This window comes from Capricornis sumatraensis, chromosome 7, assembly GCF_032405125.1.
Source record: "Capricornis sumatraensis isolate serow.1 chromosome 7, serow.2, whole genome shotgun sequence".
Classification (NCBI taxonomy): Eukaryota; Metazoa; Chordata; class Mammalia; order Artiodactyla; family Bovidae; genus Capricornis; species Capricornis sumatraensis.
Genome location: NC_091075.1, coordinates 99,587,101 through 99,601,875, shown reverse-complemented (window position 1 = coordinate 99,601,875; position 14,775 = coordinate 99,587,101).

Here is a 14,775-nt window from a genome sequence, read left to right as displayed (position 1 = left end):
TGGAAATAGAGTTCAACGAAACCAAGACCCCTCATGGTCTCGACCCAGCCAATCTTTCCAAGTGTCATCCCCACCTCTCCTTGTCAACACCAGACTCTCTGCAGCTCCTTGAACACAGGGAGCCCTCTCTCTACACACGCAGGCCCCTCTGCCTGCAACACCACTTCCTCCCTTATCTACCTGGGGTTCACAGTCTTTCCTCTAGACAGAGCTCACAATCAGCTCCTCTGTCAGGTCTTCCCAGGCCTCTCCAGATGGGAGAAGAGACTTGATCCTCTGTGTTCCAACAGCGCCCTCCACATAAGGATGAACTACCCATGGCCTGTAGCCCACCAGGCTCCTCTGTCCATGGGATTCTCCAGGTAAAAATACTGGAGTAGGTAGCCATTCCCTTCTCCAGGGGATCTTCCCGATCCAGGGATTGAACCTGGGTCTCCTGCATTGCAGGCAGATTCTTTACCATCTGAGCCACCAGGGAAGCCCAATATAATTATTGTCAAGATGTCTGACTCTCTCAGTAGACCATGAGCCCCTTGAAGCTAAGAGCCATGTCCTGTTGATTTTTCTGTCACCAGAATTTAAATCGTGTCAAGCACATGTTTGTACCTCAATAGATATATGGCGAATGAGTAAGTGAATGAGTGAATGAGTCCAAGTGCAGCAGCACAGCTGAGCTCACTCTGTGGATGCAGATGCTCGGTTCCTCTGGTTCACCAGCAAGAGCAAGCTCTCACATGATAGCTGAGTAGCTGCAACTATGAGATCAAAATATTCCTGGGATAGAGAGCCAGACATGCCGTTATAAGCATTCTCATATTACCCTGAAATCCTCTAGAGACCCTGGCACAGTGTTTTGTCTAATAAATATGATGATGTGCACTATATGTATATGTATCTGTTCAAATTAGTGCACAAGTATATGAATAAATGAATGAAAACCTCCAAAATTTAAAGAAAATGATCCATAAGATTAATTAAGCCAGTGAGAAGAATATCTGCTGTGAGTACGACAGCAAGACACTCCAAGGCAAAGTGAGGTGATCTTACTTTGAGTGACATATTTTCACCTTTGCCATATTTTACTGGTTGCAGAAGCAAATGAGAAGTCCTACCACACTCAAGTGTAACTGATTACACAAAGGCATGGATGTGAGAAATGATTTCCTACCCAGCTTCAGAGAAGTGGTTTCTGAGAACCACATCCCACCTTTACCTTAACTTTGTCATTTCCAAGAAACAAGCCTGTTCATTTTGGCAGGCTAGATCTAAGTATATTATATTATTTGTTTATTTTTGGTTGCGCTGGGTCTTTGTTGCTGGGCGTGGGCCTTCTATTGTTGCTGCAAGTTGGGTCTTGCAGAGTGATGACTTCCCATAGTGGTGGCTTCTCTTGTTTTGAAGCACAGGCTCTCGGGGCTCGGCTCAGTAGTTGTGGCACACTGAATTAGTGGCCCTGCGGCATGTAGGATCTTCCCTGACCAGGGACTGAACTCGCATCCCCTGAGATGGAAGACAGATTCTTAACCACTGGAACACCAGGGACACCCTGGCAGGCCACAACTGATGCTGTCACATTTACCTACAACCCTGGATCACAATAAACTGTGGAAACACACTTAGATATGCCGATGACACCAACCTTATGGCAGGAAGTGAAGAACTAAAGAGCTTCTTGAAGAAAGTGAAAGAAGAGAATGAAAAAGTTGGCTTAAAGCTCAACATTCAGAAAACTAAGATCATGGCAAGATCAAAACTAAGATCCGGTCCCATCACTTCATGGCAAATAGATGGGGAAACAGTGGCTGACTTTATTTTGGGGGGCTCCAAAATCACTGCAGATGGTGATTGCAGCCATGAAATTAAAAGATGCTTACTCCTTGGAAGGAAAGTTATGACCAACCTAGACAGCATATTAAAAAGCAGAGACATTACTTTGTCAACAAAGGTCCTTCTAGTCAAGGCTATGGTTTTTCCAGTAGTCATGTATGGATGTGAGAGTTGGACTATAAAGAAAGCTGAGCACAGAAGAATTGATCCTTTTGAACTGTGATGTTAGAAATCCAACCAGTCCATCCTAAAGGAGATCAGTCCTGGGTGTTCATTGAAGGGACTGATGTTGAAGCTGAAATGGCCACCTGATGCGAAGAGCTGACTCATTTGAAAAGACCCTGATGCTGGGAAAGATTGAAGGCAGGAGGAGAAGGGGACGACAGAGGATGAGATGGTTGCAGCAGCAGGAGCAGCATGCTGAATCTGGACTTTTATTATCTCTTTGGGCTTCAGAGACATGCTGATTTTTTGAGTAAGCAGGAAGGGCAACTAATCCTTGGGGTTAGGGACCAAAACTCTTGTAAGTTCTATTTTTATTTTTGACCAAATGTCAGCCAACTTCTCATGGGTTGTCTGCTAATAAACTTGCACTACTTTCTGACATAGCTTCACAGAAGATGGTTTGGAATTGTACTGGCTACTCTGCGGAACTTTGACCTAAATAAGATGGTTCATTTTAGAGACACCTTAGAATAAAAAAGAAAGAGAAAACAACTCTGTCTTGAAGGGACTGTCTATCTTAGCCGTCTGAAAGATCATTTAGTTTAAAGGAAAACTTCTTCCCTCCTCAAACATCCTTCATGTCCATTCTGAGGGGATTAATATTGGTTGTTTTATTCTATAATTTGATAAAATTGTCAACAGTTTGAGTTACTGTTTAAATAAGTTAAAAGGATTTGTGTGTGTGTTTTGAAACGGTTTTTTTTTTTCTCTCTCTCTCTTTCTTTCTCTCTGCACCAAGTTTTAGTTGTCTCATGTGGGATCTAGTTCCCTGACCAGGGACTGAACCCAGGCCACCTGCATTGGAAGCATGGAATCTTAACCACTGGACACTAGGGAAATCACAAAATGGGCTTTTCTAAATCTAATTTTTTCCCTCTTTTTGGAACCGAAATATTATTAGGTGTTCTCCAATGATGATTTTATGTTTGTCTAAAGCTTATTCCCTTTCCCTTTTTTCCCTTCTGTCTCCTCCTTCTTTGCTCCTCTCTCTTAAAGGTGAATTGATGAGAAAGGAAACAAAGCCATCAATATTCAGAAGTACTGTCTGTGATCAAACTGGTGATGGGTTAAGTCTCTGGGTATACATGAAAACACGTGCAATCCATAATTGCCGAGTGAGTGAAGGAGCAGAATGTTTCAGGAAGGGCACTGTACTGGACATCAGGAGCCAAGGGCTCTAGTCCAGCTCAGACAGTTCATGAGTGACTGTCAGCAGGACAATTGGCCTCCTGGCCTCATTTTCCTTATCTGCAAAGAGGGAGGCTCAGACCAGCTGATCTCTGATCTCTCTTCTGCTCTCACGTTTTGCCTCTTTGCGTTGCATGATCTCTATCACACTGATGCACTGAAGATTTTTCTACTTTTTTTTTTTTTTTTAATTTTGGCCACATCACAAAGCATGCAGGATCTTAGTTCCCCAACCAGGCATCAAACCCATGCCCCCTGTCGTGGAAGCATGGAGTCTTCTCCACTGAACCATGGTGGAAGTCCCTTTTCTTTTTTTAATAATTTATTTTTAGCTGTGCTGGGTCTTTGTTGCTGCAGGCAGGCTTTCTCTCTAGTTGTGACACGCAGGCTTCTCATTGGGGTGGCTTCTCTTGCTGTGGAGCACGGGCTCTAGGCCAGGGGCTTCAGTCGTTGCAGCTCTCAGGCTCTAAAGCACAGGCTCAATGTGTGCTGCACCCAGGCTTAGCTGCTCCACAGCATGTGGGATTTCCCCAGATTGAAAATCTGGGATTTTCTGGGATCGAACCTGTCTCCTGCATCGGCAGTCAGATTTTTTTACCCCTGAGCCATCAGAGAAGCTCTGCTTTCTTTCCTTAGGTTTCAAATTTTGGATTCAAATATCTCTTTTTTAAAGAAATTTTACTTATTTCGGCCACAAGAGGAACATGTGAGAACTTAACTTCCTGGATCAGGGATCAAACCCATGTCCCATGCAGTGGAAGTGTGCAGTCTTAACCACTGGGGCACCAGGGAAGTCCCTCTCTTTGTTTCTTGTACCTCATTTCTTCCTTCTGGGTTCAATTTTTTTCATCATTAAGCTGAGATAATCACATCAATATCTGAAAAGAGTGAACTTTGGGGGATAAAAAGGAACAATATCGGGGAGTTTGGGGCAGGCTTCCCCAGAACGTGCTACTTTTGCATGTGGATTATTTTGAGCTGAAGATAATCAAGGCCCAGCAGAGTCAGGAAGACCTTTCTTTTTAACCTTCTCCTTGACTGTCTAAGAGTTTAAACAGGGGGCCTGAACCAGGAAAAGAGTAATTACCAGAGATAACTTTGTAATATCAGAAGGACTTATCTGCACGTCAGAGTAAACGTTTACTCTCCTCTTCATCCTATGACTTGTCTTCCTCCACGCTAAGGGCCCACACCCTACCACCTTCTTAGCTTAGAATAGTATGTAAGCCTCAGTGGCCCCTGAGCCTCATGTCTTTAGGGCTACTCTGGTAGCTCTGCTGGTAAAGAATCTGCCTACAGTGCAGGAGACCCATTCAATTCCTGGGTCAGGAAGATCCTCTGGAGAACGGATAGGCTACTCACTCCAGTATTCTTGGGCTTTCCGGGTGGCTCTGATGGTAAAAAAAAATCTACCTGTAATGTGGGAGACCTGTGCTTGAACCCTGGGTTGGGAAGATCCCCTGGAGGAGGAGTGTTCTTGCCTGGAGAATCCCCCTAGACAGAGGAGCCTGGCGGGCTACAGTCCATGGGGTCACCAAGGGTCAGACACGACTGAGTGACTAAGCACAGCACAGCATTCATGTCTATATGGGCATCCTGAACATACAAAGTTGTGTTTGTTTTCCTTCTGTTAATCTGTTTTACATCAGTTAATTAGTATTCCAGCCAACAAACTTAGAAGCGAAGAAGAAAAAGCTTTTCCTCTCCAAGTACATAATAATAAAATGTTGATGGATCCAATTTAATGAATGATGCTGGAGCAACTGGACCTTGATGGGCAAAAAGGCCGATAAACAGAATTGCAACCTAAACCTCACAGCTTATGCAAAAATAAACTCAAAATTAGTCAGACTTATACAAAAAGCATGAAACTTTTAAACAAATATATAGGAGAAAATCTTTGGGAACTCAGGCTAGGCAAAGCCTTCTTGAGCTTGATACCAAAAAGCACAACTGACAAATTGGACTCTTCAAAATGAAAACTTTTGTTCTGGGAAAGCACCTAGGAAGAAGATGAAAAGACAAGATACAAACTTGGATAAATATCTGCAAGCCACACAAAGGTAAAAGGACAAGTACTTAGAATATATCGAGTCGGTTGAAAGGTTGTTCAGGTTACCTGAACAAAAAGGTTGTTTCTGAACAACCTTTTGGCCAACTCAACATAAAGATTATAAATACCACAGTTCAGTCATAAAAGATAAAGAACTGAGGAGTTCCCTGGTGGCCCAGTGGTTAGGATTCGAGGTTTTCATTGCCATGCCCCAGGTTCAATCCCTGGTTGGAGAACTGAGATTCCATAAATGCATCAGTGTGTGTGGGGAGTGGGTCTTAGAGAAAGGGTAATAAATTAGAATATGAGCAAAAGACATCATGGTATTGTGATTTATAAGATTTTTGTCCCTTCCTGGCACATAATTCCTAAAACACTTGTAATTTTCTAGCTGAACAGAGCAATAGCAGCATCTTTTGTTACAATACTTTTGTTTGTTTGTTTCTGAAATAGCTTTAGAGCAATAAAGCTGAAATATGTGTCTTCTGTTATTCATAAAAATTCCCTTTCCCCCATCGGTGTACGATAATAAAGTGATTTTTGGAAAACTCCTAGATAATCATGTGATGGGAGCTAGTTGTCGGGGAACCAACCATTTGATTAGATAGCTAGAACTTTTGCCCATCTCCTGATCTCCAAGGAGGGGAGAGGGGCTGGAGGTTGAATTCCTCAAAAAAGACTAATGATTAAATTGACCACACCTACGAGAGAAGGCCTCCATACAAACCCAAAAGGACAAGGTCAGGGGAGCTTCTGGGTTGGTGGAAACATAGAGATGCTGGGAGAGCGATGCATTCAGAGGAGGGTCGGATGCGCTGTGTTTCACCCCATACCTTGTCCTGTGCATCTCTTCCATCTGGTTGTTCCTGAGTCATATCCTTTTATACTAAACGGGTGATCAAGTAAACTGTTTTCCCGAGTCCTGTGAGCCACTCTAGCAAACTAATGGAAACGGAGAAAGGGTTGTGGGAAACTCTGATTTACAGCTGGTTGGTCAAAAGAATAGGTAAACACCTGGACTTACAACTGGCATCTGAAGTGGCCAGGGGCAGCCTTGTGAGTCTGAGCCCTTAGCCTGTGGGATCTGATGCTTAACTCAGATTTTGACACTGAGTTAAACTGTAAACACCCAGCTGGTGTCAGGAGGAACTGAGAACTGCTTGGAGTTGAGGAAAAAACCACGCACCTCTGGTCAAAGTGTTGTGAATGTAAGTAAAGAGGAAATAAGGCTGTTTTTTTCCATTAGATTGAGTGCGAGAGCTGTTGTGAACTGTTTAAGTGTGAGAATAGTGGAAGTAGGGTAGAGTAGAAACACAAGGAGTGCTTTCCCTTTAAACACATACAGACATTTCACTGAAGTGGGTATCAGTTCAGTTGATCAGTTGTGTCCAACTGTTTGCAACCCCGTGGACTGCAGCACTCCAGGCCTCCCTGTCCATCACCAACTCCTGGAGCTTGCTCAAACTCATGCCCATTGAATCAGTGATGCCATCCAACCATCTCATCCTCTTTCGTCCCCTTCTCCTCCTGCCCCCAACCCTTCCCAGCATCAGGGTCTTTTCCAAGGAGTCAGTTCTTCGCATTAGGTGGCCAAAGTATTGCAGTTTCAGCTTCAGCATCAGTCCTTCCAATGAATGTTCAGGACTGATTTCCTTTAGGATGGACTGGTTGGATCTCCTTGCAGTCCAAGGGACTCTCAAGAGTCTTCTCCAACACCACAGTTCAAAAGCATCAATTCTTCAGTGCTCAGCTTTCTTTATAGTCCAACTCTCACATCCATACACGACTACAGGAAAAATCCTAGCTTTGACTAGATGGACCTTTGCCGGCCAAGTAATGTCTCTGCTTTTTAATATGGTGTCTAGGTTGGTCATAGCTGTTCTTCCAAGGAGCAAGTATCTTTTAATTTCATGGCCGCAGTCACCATCTGCAGTGATTGTGGAGTCCAAGAAAAGAAAGTCTCTCACTGTTTCCATTGTTTCCTCATCTATTTGCCATGAAGTGGTGAAACTGGATGCTATGATCTTAGTTTTCTAAATGTTGAGTTTTAGGCCAACTTTTTCACTCCTTTCACTTTCATCAAGAGGCTCTTTAGTTCTTTTTTGCTTTCTGCCATAAGGGTGGTGTAATCTGTGTATCTGAGGTTAATATTTCTCCCAGCAATCTTGATTCCAGCTTATGCTTCATCCAGCCCAGCATTCCACATGATGTACTCTGCATATAAGTTAAATATGCAGGGTGACAATATACAGCTTTGACGTACTCCTTTACCAGTTTGGAACAAATCTGTTGTTCCATGTCCGGTTCTAACTGCTGCTTCTCAACCTGCATACATATTTCTCAGGAGGCAGGTAAGGTGGTCTGGCATTTCCATTTCTTTAAGAATTTTCCACATTTTGTTGTGATCCACACAGTTAAAGACTTTGGTATAGTCAATTAAGCAAATGTTTTTCTGGAACTCTCTTGCTTTTTTGGAGAAGGCAAATAATCACATGAAAAGATGTATGATGTCACCAGACATTAGGAAATGCAAATTAAAACCACAATGAGAGATCACTACATACCTCTCAGGATGGTTGAAATAAATAATGATAATATCAAATACTGGTAAAGATGCAGAAGTGCATCATTAGAGTGTTGGTGACAATGTAAAATGGTATAGTCACCCTGAAAAAGTTTGGCAGTTTTTATAAAACAAAACATGCACGTACTGTTTGAATCAGCAATTACACTCTTGGGTGTTTATTCCAAAGAAATGAACATTTATGTTCATAGAAAACCTGTACATGAATGTTCTTAGCAGCTTTACTTATTGTAATCCTAAACTGAAAATTGCTCAGATGAACTTGAACAGCTGAATGGTTTAAATAAACTGTCCTGCATTCACATCAGGGGATACCATGCAACAGTAAAAAGGAATAAACTTAAAAAAAAATCTGCTGTGCTTGGTCTTAGTTGTGGCATATGGGATCTTTCTAGCTCCCTGACCAGGGATCAAACCTGGGCCCCCTGCTTTGGGAGTGCTGAGTCTTAACCACTGGACCACCAGGGAAGTCCCATGAACATAAAACTTGAGCGATGCAAAATGGTAAAGTCTGATTATCTCCAACCCTATAAAACAGAACTTCTTTCTTATGATAAAAATAGCCATATATACTCAGGAATTTCTTTTAGGAATTTCAAACTGGAGAGAACTAGATCTGCAGTGTTGTTTTTATAGTATAACTGATCAGTAAATATTAGGTAGCCACGAAAACTTTAGCTATGAAGATTATGCAGCAACGCAGGAAATATATATGGCATAATATCTGATGAAAAAAGGAGAACATGCAGTTTCACTGTTAGAAGTCCACATATAAGAGAAAAATCACATGAAACATATCAAAATGCTCAGTGGTTATATTAGGAAGGTAGTCACATGAATGATTTCTTTCCTTTCCTTTCATTGCTTTTCAGATTGAATAAGATTATTTTTAATGACTAAAAAAAATTACAACTGGATTGTATATAGTGACCACTGCATTTTTCTTCTCAAATCTCCCAAGAGTTTGGATAGAGTAACTAAATAATCCCTCAGCCTTGGGTCACTTCCTTTCTTTTCTGACAGAATTAGTTATTAGATTAGATTAGTGAAATGTTGTAGACATAATATATCCTGACTTCTGCTTAGCATTTAATAAATCTTTGCTTTTGGTGAAGGTTCTTTGGGTCATAATAACAAATGTGCTGATTTGGCTCATGCAAAGTGTGAATCTTGGGGAACAGGACCATTGTATATAATTCAAGGGAGGAAGTTCAACTGAGGACAGAAGTCAGTGACTAGTATGTGATGAAGAACCAAGGCAGATACCATCTTTCAGGACCACGTGGCCTCTGGTTCTTTCTATACGTCTGCTCATTTTTTCTCTCTCTCTTCCTTCACACTCAAAACCTATCTTCTCAGCTTCTCTGATCGACATGGTGCAAACGGCTGCTCACTCTCATAATCAGATTTCCCCCTAGCTCTAGCCCGCTAGTCAAATGCTTAGAGACGTAGTATTCTAATTTACATTCAATTTTAATTCCCAGGAGAGAAAATCTAATTGATCAGTGCATCAAGTGTTTACCCCAGCTTTAATTTTGGCATTGGAGGTGGGGGTGGGGATTGTATAATATAAATTTGGCTGCAAAGGGGCCACCCTTGGTTGAGGAGAGGGTTTAGAGAAAGGGGCCTTGGTTTGGCAGACAACTTAAAAGGTATTTACCACTTGGGTTTTTTATTAATTTATTGGACTGTGCTGAGACTTCATTGGTTTTGTGCAGGATTTCTTGAGTTATGGCGAGCAGGGGCTACTCTTCGTTTGGAGTGTGGGCTTCTCATTGTGGTGGCTTCTCTTGTTATGGAGCACAGGCTCTAGGCAAGTGGACTTCAGTAGTTGCTCAGGAGGGCTTCCCTGGTGGCTCAGAGGGTGAGGAATCTGCCTGCAATACAGGAGACCCAGGTTCTATCCCTGGGTCAGGAAGATCCCCTGGAGGAGGGAACGGCTCCCACTCCAGTATTCTTGCCTGGAGAACCCCATGGACAGGGGAGTCTGGTGGGCTAAAGTCTAAGAGCCAGACACGACTTAATGACTAAAACACCACCACTAGGCTCAGTTGCTGTGGTGCATGGACCTAGTTAGTTAGTGCCATGTGGAATCTTCCTGGACCAGGGATTGAATTCCAGGGATTGTTCCTTACATTTGCAACTGGATTCCCATCCACTGCGCCAATGGGGAAGTCCACCATCTGGGTTTCTCATGAGTCCTCAGCATCAACTGGAGAAACAGGAGTTGGCTGAATACATAAGAAGGTATATTGTTGCTGGGGTCCAGCCCCAGTGGATCCAGGGTAATTTGAAGTGCGGACGACGTGGCGAGGAAAAACTTATTTATTTAGAAATATAAAGAGAGATTAGGAAAGAATAGTGTAGTAGGAAAATGAGTGGTGAAAAGATGCTGAATAACTTGGTTTACGTGGAGAACTAATAAAACCGCAGGACAAGAGATTTGCACCATCTATGTTAGGCCACCAGCGCCCGTTTGAACAGCGGAGGGTGCCCTGCCTTGGGCTCCCTCTCTCATGGGTCTTAGAAGCCGGGGCAAGTAAGTAGCCATGGTGAGCCTCCACGCCCCAGATGGGAATTCAGCCAGAAAAGAGAGTAAGAAAAGACACGGGGGAACCAGTCTTTCCAGTGACTGGCCCATGCTCTATTGTCCGGAAAGGCCTTACATACTTTTGATTTTACATAGAGATCAGTGGATAATACAAAATTATGCAGTGTCAGCAGCCCTGACTCTTATCGAGACCAGGCTTTCTCTCTGCATACCTAGTTGTATACACAAGTCTTAGGTGATTTACATCATCTTCTGGCCAGAAGGCCAATGAACATTTTACGGCCCTTTTCTGATAAGCGTTTGTCAACCAGAAGTCTTATTTGCCTTAATAGTGTTTTTCTTCCCAAAGTCTGGTGCCACTGTCAGAAAGCACTAAATAAAGTTACATTCTTACATAGCAAGGATACAACAGTTTATAACAATGAAAGAAGTACAGTGATTTATAACAAAGAGAAAAGTAATTAACTCAAAAGTCTAGTGTTGCTAACATCAAAACTACTATATTCTTTTTTCTATATCCCAATTACATTGATTAATATCCTTCAGGTGCCTAAAAGATAAAGAATATGGAGGCCTGGCAGCAGTCATTGACTCAACAGTGAAACCCATCACCAATATAATTTTTAGCTCTTTAGAAAATGCTCTGTGTCTTTAAGATGCTTTAAGCTTTGTGCCTCTCACGGTTGGGGGCCTGTAAACAATTCACAAGTTGTAAAAGTCCGGGCAGACCGGTTAGGTAAGTTAGAAAACCATCAAAGGGGTTTAAACCGAGACATTCTTTTTATATGCAGGAGACTGTTAACTGGAGCCCTAAGTTAATTTGTTTTAGAGGCAGAAGAGTGGAAAGCACAGTACAATAAGGCAGGCAGACTCTGGTTTTGGGGGGTAGATGTTCAGGAAAACCCAGGGGGAACCCCTGAAGCCAGATCACGTCTTTGCTATATGTCTGGCTTCCTTCCTCATGACCTTTGCCACGGGCGGGATTCCTTACGCTGGCTCCCGGCATACTGTAACTGGGTAAATGACCACACCTACAGAAGACAAATCATTGACATCCTGCCTAAGATGTCTGGAGAAAGTGGCTTTCAGATCTTATGAGTAGATCTATGATAGCTTCCAGTAAAGGCTCTATGTAGGCTCTGTCCTGATCAACATTTTTTTCTTAAAGTCTTGAATTCCCTGGGCCTGGGGAATTTGTGTTTTCATTTTCCCTAACATTCTTAAATCTTCTCTGCCTCCACCCCTGTCTGTGTGCAAGCGTGCTAAGTTGCATCAGTCATGTCCAACTCTTTGTGACCCTTTGGACTGTAGCCCGCCAGGCTTCTCTGTCCGTGGGATTCTCAAGGCAAGAATACTGAAGTGGGTTGCCATGCCCTCCTCCAGCGGATCTTTCCAACCCAGTGATTGAACCTGCACCTCTTATGTCTCCTGCGTTGGCAGTCAGGTTCTTTACCACTAGTGCCACCTGGGAAGCCCCCACCCCTGTCTACTCTCTGCTAATGATAGACTTTTTTATTTTTAATAGAAGTATAGTTGATTTACAATGTTATGTTAATTACTGCTGTACAGCAAAGTGATTCAGTTATACTTTCCTTTTAAATATTCTTTTCCATCATAAGATATTGAATATAGCTCTCTTTGATATACAGCAGGACCTTGTTGTTTATCCATTCTATGTATAAAACCTTACATCTGGCTAACCCAACCTCCCACTCCACCTCTCCCCCAACCGCCTCCCTCTTGGCAACCACAAATCCGTTCTCTATGCTAACGACTGACTTCTTAACCAGGTGAGAAAAATAGAAGCAATCAGAATGTTTATCACTAAACCTGATTTACCTACATCTGGACTCATATAATCGTCCTTCCCTCCTATATAACATCTGAATCATCTCTACCCCACCTTGTGCATTGACTCCATTTTCCCTCACCTACTTAAGAACCCGGCTTCTGCAGTTTTCCCATGTGTACGCTACATGACCAGGTTCTGTCCTTCTAACTGTATTATTACCATAATCATACAACCATGCTATAATATAAAAAGAAATCAGCCCCCACAAATAAGAGTTATGTCATCTAGACTGCCAGTTAGCTATAATGTTAAACTTTCAGCAGACCAAAAAACTTTTATGGTCTGGTCCTCTTGAACAAATACTGTATCCCCTTTGAGAAATGATTTAGCAATCTTCACAAATGTCCTTCCAAATTTGTTAAATGATGGTCAACACCATAGAATAATATGCAATGTACTTGTTCCACTGGGGTCTTTCAGTTGTTAGTCTAGAAGCAATGAAAGAAGTGATATGGGTCTTGAGGAGAATCAGCATTCATCTGCAAAGCACCTACCTCAGGATAGGTCATTACAGGTTCTTCAGGCAAGGGGACACTAATCTCCAGACAGTTAGATGGATCAGATTGAAACGGAGAAGGACCATATGGTCCTTGTCCCCTAACCATGACCTCTGCCTGCCTTTTGCCTGTGAAAAACATCAGTCAAAGAATAAGTTTAATCAGAGAAGTGAGAAATGCTGAAACAAAGGAAAAGAGTCATCAAAGGAGACTAATAATAATAATGTAGTCATTAAGCATAGTCAGGGACCTTTAGTTCTTTTTCAAGGGCTATAGATAATATTCTGAGCCACATCCTGCGAGCTGTCTTATAGATACCAAAACACCAGGTGGAGAAATTAACTACATGATGACCAGACTGTACCCACAATTCCAAGAACTGACTGCAAAGAAACGGGAACAAGTGCACCCCGGAACCGAAGATTAACTGTACCTAAAAAAACCAAAATGATGCTAGTCGGACCACTGATGACCAACTGAAGATGCCTGTTAGAGATGACTATGCTGTTTCTGCATGTAACCCCCTCAACTCTGTCTATAGAAGCTCTCACCCACTGCTTATCATGGGGCGAGTCGGCCTTTGGACAGATGTTCACCACTCTTCCCCACCAGTTGCTGGCACTTGAAATATAGCAAACTTTCCTTTCCACCAATCTGGCCTGTTTACTGGCTTTTGAGCGGTGAGCAGCCAGACCTCCCACACATACCCTTCAGTAACAGGATTCCTATTGCTGCTGGAACAAATTCCTACAAATCTAGAGGCTTAAAACAACACAAATTTATTATTTTATGTTTTGGAAGGTCTCATTGGGCTAAATAAAGTGTCACATGGCTTCATTCCTTTTGGAAGCTTTAAGGGAGATTTTCTTTCCTAGGCTCTAGGGGAAATGAATGTACACTTTTCTCAAAGCCAGTAGTGAACCTTCATATTTTTGGTATTTCTCTTTCTGCCTATGACCTTTTGCCTCTTGTAAAGGTCCCTGTGATTACACTGGGCCCACCTGGATAATCCAGGATAATCTTTCCAGTAAAGGAGACTTTATTTAATTAAACTGCACAATCCCTTCCACAATCCCTGCATTCAGTTGGGAAAGGTACACCCAACTGAATGCTGAGTTCCAGAGAAAGACAAGGAGAGACAAGACGGCCTTCTTCAGTGAACAGTGCAAAGAAATAGAGGAAAATAACAGAAGGGTTATCAAAGGTACATTTCATGCAAAGATGGGCACAATAAAGGACAGAAACGAGAAAGACCTAATAGAAGCAGAAGAAATCAAGAAGAGATGGCAAGAATATAGAGAATTGTACAAAAAAAAATCTTAACAACCCAAATAACCACCATGGGGTGGTCACTCACCTAGAGCCAGACATCCTGGAGTGTGAAGTCAAGTGGGCTTTAGGAAGCACTGCTGCCAATAAAGCTCATGGAGGTGATAGGATTTCAGCAGAGCTATTTAAAAACCCTAAAAGATGTGCTGTTAAAGTGCTGTCCTCAGTATGTCAGCATATCTGGAAAACCCAGCAGTGGCTACAGGACTGGAAAAGGTCAATCTTCATCCCAATTCCCAAGAAGAGCACACTAAAAAATGTTCAAAGTGAGTGAAGTGAAGTCGCTCAGTCGTGTCTGACTCTTTGTAACACTGTGGACTGTAACCCACCAGGCTCCTCCGTCCATGGGATTCTCCAGGCAAGAATACTGGAATGGACTGCCATTTCCTTCTCCAGGGGGATCTTCCGAACCCAGGGATTGAACCCAGGTCTTCCGCATTTCAGGCAGACGCTTTAACCTCTGAGCCATCTAGAGTAGGTAAGAAAGTTCAAACTACAACATAATTGTGCTCATTTCCCATGCTAGGAAGGTTATGCTCAACCACCCTAATAGCAGAAAGCAAAGAGGAACTAGAGTCCCTTGATGAAGGTGAAAGAAGAGAGTGAAAAACCTGGCTTAAAACTCAACTGGCAAAAAACGAAGATCTGATATCTGGTCCCATCGCTTCA